Source organism: Pithys albifrons, chromosome 2 (genome assembly GCF_047495875.1).
Source record: "Pithys albifrons albifrons isolate INPA30051 chromosome 2, PitAlb_v1, whole genome shotgun sequence".
Taxonomy (NCBI): domain Eukaryota; kingdom Metazoa; phylum Chordata; class Aves; order Passeriformes; family Thamnophilidae; genus Pithys; species Pithys albifrons.
This window is the reverse complement of record NC_092459.1, coordinates 26,236,617-26,242,556: the sequence shown is the minus strand read 5'-3', so window position 1 is coordinate 26,242,556 and position 5,940 is coordinate 26,236,617. Positions and strand designations below refer to the sequence as shown.

General features: G+C 40.9%; 1 pseudogene; it reads right to left on the bottom strand.

Moving 5' to 3' along the window:
• Positions 1-230: 230 nt before the first annotated feature.
• On the bottom strand, positions 231-346 carry LOC139669147 (5S ribosomal RNA; annotated as a pseudogene).
• Positions 347-5,940: the final 5,594 nt, after the last annotated feature.

Genomic DNA, 5,940 nt, shown 5'->3' with positions numbered 1-5,940 from the left:
TCATTTTAGAAAGATTCAAATATCAATATCTTCTTCATCATCATGGCTAGGCTTCACAAACGAAGATTGTGCAAAGGGCTCTACCCACATGGGTGTGCCCTTCCAGCCTGCACAGTGGTTTTTTCAGGTGAGGCACAGCATGTGCAGAACTGCCCCCACCATTTTCTCCTAAGGTTCATCTGCCACAGCCGAGCGATTTTGGACAGTGACAGTGAAGTCCTCAGGACTAGAACCTACAGCACCCAGTATTCCCAGATGGTCTCCCATCCAAATACTAACCGGGCCCAACCCTGCTTAACTTCTGAGATCAGACAAGATTGGGCATCAGGGTGGCAAGGCCATAGTTCAATATCATCATACAGGATATAGAAACCACATGTTTTCATTTTATGTTGATGTTATTCTGGCTTAGTCTCTAATAACCAATGATCAAAGGCCAGCTCTAAAGGATTAATCTCACCTTCTTCTATTTGAGCTGTTTTTTACCAGCAAATGATTGCATATTTTTTAAAGGAGGATTCTAACCTCAATTTCCCTTACCTGTTCTAACTTCCAGGCTATTGGATCTGTTCTTTTTCAAGTATTGGCTAATTAATTATTCATACCTAGTGAATGTGACGGTTTGATCCAGGCCTTCCCTGGTAACCAAGTGTAACTTGGGAAAGGATCATCTCCTAAGGATTCCTCACTTTTTTTTTTCCCCTCCTGCATGACAAGAGAGGATATGAGAGAGAGAGATAGGAAGTGACCCGGTCTTCTGTTTCTGGCAAGGGTTGGGAGCAGGGAGTTTTACTGCTCTTGGTCCCTTATCAGAGCCACACAGGAGATCAGAGAGCGGACGTGAGAGAGAGAGTGTGAGAGAAAGAACTGGCTTTCTTCTGAGAGTCGTTGGTAGGATTTTATTGTACTGGTTGCTTGGGGGGTGCGTGGAGGTACCTAGTACCTATTTGCTCTGTTTTGTCTCTTTGTTGTCCCTATTCCCCCCTTCCCTTTTCCCTTCCCTTTCCTTTTCCTATTGTGGGTGCAAATTGTATATATATATAATTGTAAATCTTTGGAAATATACATATATACCCCAACTTAACACAGTTTCTTTCAAGTTTTTTTTCCCTTTTCCTTTTCCCCACTTTGAGGAGCAGAGGGAAAAGCAGGGGCAGCTCAGGGGCTGGGAAACCAAAACAAAACCAAGACAGTGAAACCGCATCATCAGTAAAGACATGCATAGTTCCATCTATTTCTACCCTAAACTGAAGACCAGAAAACATATCAAAAAGGAGACACACTTTCATCAGTTTCATCATCTCCCAGTCAACCAGACAGGAACCTGCACCTGTATTTCACTTACTCTTTAATAACCAACATATGAGGGAGATATTTTGAAGGAGTCATGTATGTCCTTCAGATTACAAAAAGACTTGAATAATTTTACAATTCAAAAACCCAAAACAAACCACTAAGAATTGTCTGTTGAACATAAAATCATCATATCTGTCTTGTCTGTGTTTCTTAGCAAGTTCTGAGACCACATGCCTAGATCAGAAATCATCAGTTTCTCTAGGAGGTGGCTGTGGGAGTCAATATTGAAAGCCTTGGAGAAATCCAGGTAGACAATGACCACTGCTCAAATGATCATGTTACCTTCTCATAGAAGGTAATCAGATTTCTCAAGAACAGTTTTACCCTTGATGAATCTATGCTGGCTTTTCTCAAATACATGCTCCATTTGACTTGTGTTACTCCTCCAGAGGATTTATTCAGTAATTTTCCCTAGCAAGTATTACTGATGAACCTATAGTTTCCTGGAACCACCTTTAAACCCTTCTTAGCTGAGGGTGACATTAGACTTCTTGCAGTGACTTCTCAAAGATTACAGAGAATGGCCTCATAACAATGTCAGTCAGCTCTCTGTTATGATCTGGTTATTAAAATTATTAGCAATGCCTCTACATAAATTAAGATACAAATGAGACCAGATCACAAAGTTAATAGTATGGGGTTTATTTATTGGTAAATGTGAGGCAGAAAAAGAGAGATAGAAAGAAATAGGAAAAGAAGGCGGGGGGGAAGAAAGAAAATGACAGAGAGTGATTAAAATATAACATGTATCACCGGTCTGTGTAACCTGGCAGTGACGTGTGGGTGCAGTTCTTTTGGCCTTCTTGATAGTGAGGGTCCTTGTATTAGGGTGGGTTCAAAAGGATGCCAGAAAGTGAAACAGACATGAGATTAACAAACAGGTTTTTTTTATTACCAGAGATTGCTAAGTGACAGGAGTTTTATGTTGGAAAAGAAGGAGGAAGCAAAAGGAAGGAAAGAAAACCCTCAAAAAGCAATAAGTCCAGGCGTGCAAACACCCTCCCGCTCATCAAGGGGTGTGCTGACAACTAATGTCTTACTGACCCACACATTTAGATTTTTCAGAGGTGGAAGCCGAGACCAAGTGCGCTAGCTGACTCACTGCAGTAACAGGTGTTCCTGTTATTTGAAAATGCAAGGCTTTCCCGCGTGGCAAGCAAGCCAGCCCAGCGCACCAGTCATCTGCCCTTAAAATACAGGTGGCCAGTGACGTCTGACCAGGCAGGTGTCTCCAATACTGTCCAAGCTGCAGTCACTAGCTTCACCTGCTTGTTTATATAAGTCTTCTCTCTGCACTTGTGCGTGGGCATTGGAATGTCCTTGAGCATGCGCATAATTGCCCAAGGGCCTCCAATTAAATGAATTGAGGGGCAGCCTTCCTCTTCTTCCTCATTTTCTCCTTCAAATGACCTCTAAATGCAACTAGCAAATCAGAAGAGGCCAATTATTTTTAGTTTGTAGTTAACTCTGTCTTCAAGGGCAAAGTTTCTCCTTTATCTATGCTCGTTACTAGCAACAAGGTAGGGAAAACATAAGCTTTGTCTGGATGGCCGGCCAAAACACAGACCAAAATGTCAACAATTTAAATTTCTGCCACAGTCCTGCAAAACATAGAATCTCATTGATTAATATATATTCAGGACATGCCAGGAACCTCCTCAGGGGTAGAGGGGAAGCTTTGTAGTCTCTTGCGACATGCTATGGATTTGTTGCCTCACTCGGATCATGTGCAGTCCTTTGGTGGAAGAAGGCCTCAGGAATAGGGGGGGAGGGGGGCGCGTTTTGGGGGTCTTTGATGGTTTTTGATCCCTTCTCACCTGCCTCTCATGTGAATGTTCTGTGTGTATGTGGTCTTCCCAGGGTGGGGAGTACTGGGGGGAGGTACCCTTTTGGTTTGGTAAGGAGAGATTTCACCATCATGCACCCAAAACTCTCCTCCCCTGCCACCCACTGAGCTCAGCTAGAGTGGATTCTTAACACAGAGACATTCTTCCCTGAACATTGTTTATCCCTCCTCTGCCCTGAGATTAGGCAGCAGTCCTATCTCAAGTCCTCAGTCAAAGTCCAAATTCCAGTCAGGAGGCATTGCGAGAGGGGTGCTTCCATGGTCGTGGACAGGCAGTTGCTTCCTTGCAGTTTGACAAAAGTTTTTTTATAATTTTGACAATGTTTAAGACATCAATAACATTCAAACCATTACACTCTCTTAACAGCTCTCTTGGGTTCACATTGTTACAGCCCATCAATTTGTAAGGGTCAAGTTCCTGTAGTAGTTCACATATCAACAGATGGTGAGTCTGTGTTTGCAGCAACCTGTATTTTTGTTCCCAAGGTCTGGGGCCCAACAGTGGTTGTAAAGACAGAAATTAAGAAAGCATTCAAAACTTCTGCTTTTTCAGGGTTGGTGACTAATTCACCTCTCCAACTGGCAAAAACCTAGTTGGGTCAGCCTTGCTCAGAAAGTTGCCAGTTTCTTGCTGGGCTTTCTGCTTTTCCTTGGATTTTCCTGGCTTCAGAAACCCAGCTGTACACCACCGTTTTCTAGCACCCAGACACAGAATTTAACATTGCTGCAGCTGCACTGACTAATGTGGATAAATGTCATAAAATATAGTGGAAAAATGTTCCACCCACTAATGTGAAGGACATAAGTACAGAGAATACTAGGTATTTATTACTACCTCCTCACCATGCCTGAATCATTCTGCATTGCAGAGCTGTGGTTTTGCTATTTTTGTTTTTAATTTCTATGTGATAAAGACTTTCTTAATAAGATATTAGCCACAACATGCAAAAACTGCAAGTAGCTGGCAACAAACAGTAAGCATTTGAGAAAAGGTTGAAAAATGTGGTCTATTATTCCTCTGCTCAAGTAAAGCATTGTGAATAGCTCTTTAAGCACTGAACACACAGCTGGGAGGGAAAAGGGATGTGAGCTGTAGTCAATAGCAGTATAAAGTATAAAATACATTGATGCTCAAATATGTGCAGAGAGTGGAGGCTCAGCTGTGCCACTACTAGAGAGCTAAATTAGAAATGGCAAACACAAAATATAAAGTGTAATATGAGTCTGAAGTCTAGCATGGAAAAATTGAAGTCCCTGGTCACATTTCTATCAGTGCTTTAGAGTAAAGACAATGAGAGGATTACTACATTGCAATAAGAAGAATCTCAGGGCTGTTAGTTTCTTCTAATTCCTCTGCAGTACAACGAATAAGGATGTCATGGCAACAATCTGTTATATCACCAAAATAATTTTCTAAACCTACAACAAAATGGTAAAGGAAGACAAAGTAAGAGGAGGCAGAGCTCAGTCTATAGCAGCATGATCTTCAACCATGCACTCTCTGACTTCAGCTATATATGCTAATGAAGTGGGCTAAAGCTTTCCTGGTAAACATTTAGCAGATGGAAAAGCAGTGTGCATGCATCTACCTCCAAGATTTCAAAGCACCTGTAGAAGTTTAATAGCTTTCAAAACAATGTGTGGCTGATTCCTCATTCCAAAGGTGAAAAGCGTGAGAAGATTCACAAGTATTTTTTAGTTGAGAAAATCAAATTTGAATGAACTTGGTTTTAGTGAAGCCTTGAGGTATCCTTCTGAACCATGCTGACTATATGGCTGCTGCTCTGACAAGTGCTTTACAATTCTCCTACCAGTTTAAGGCTAACTTCACATGCACATTGGTTTCTCAAACTCACGTAAATACTGCTACATACAACACAATTTAACTTTCTTCTTTCTTTAACCATAATCAAAAGGAAAAGCCACTATAACATCTAAAAGGTGAACTGCAATCACTTTTACAGTCACTATTCTCTCACACTGAATTGTGGTTCAGCAGTGGTCAGTAGCTCAGAAAATTGTGTCTCTATCCTAACACATCTAACTGCTGAAGAATTAATAACATTTACAAGTGATGTTAAATAGTAAGATACTGTAATTACCATCTAGCTCAGAAACTGTGTAGTTCAAGAGACAAAATCAGGTCGGAAGTAGCAAATACTCATGACAGAAGACTCATATATCATTTTTATTGTCATAACTTTCACCAGCTTCTAATTTTAGGTCTAAATGATATTGATGGTAATCAGGTGAAGGAGCTTCCTATGAATAATTATTTGCTGTGACCTTTTACTACGTGTCTTACAGTCGCCCAATGGGGAAATTGCTCTCAGTGAGAACTTTGCACTAGGCAACTTATGTTGTCTCAGCCTCCAGTCCTCATGAGAGTGTATAGAAACAGAGAACTGATCATAAGTGGAAAGATTAGTCTGAATAGGTGAGCTGCCGATACACAGTGATTCACAATTTACTGACTTACTGATTTAGCAAGCTCAGGGCAGGTTGTTTAAATGTTCATCTGCAGCAATCTCTGTGGAAGCTGGAAGGAAGCCTGTAGACTACAAAAAGGAAAGGTTTGTAGTGGGTAATAACAAGTCAGTAAGTTATGTGGCCCAAAAGAGTCAGATGTGTAATACATATAATGACAACAATTATTTAAGAAACTGTTAATTTTAGGACCCAGAAAAGTTTTGTATTACTCAGTAAACATTATTTAAAATCAGGTAGAAACTGTCAAC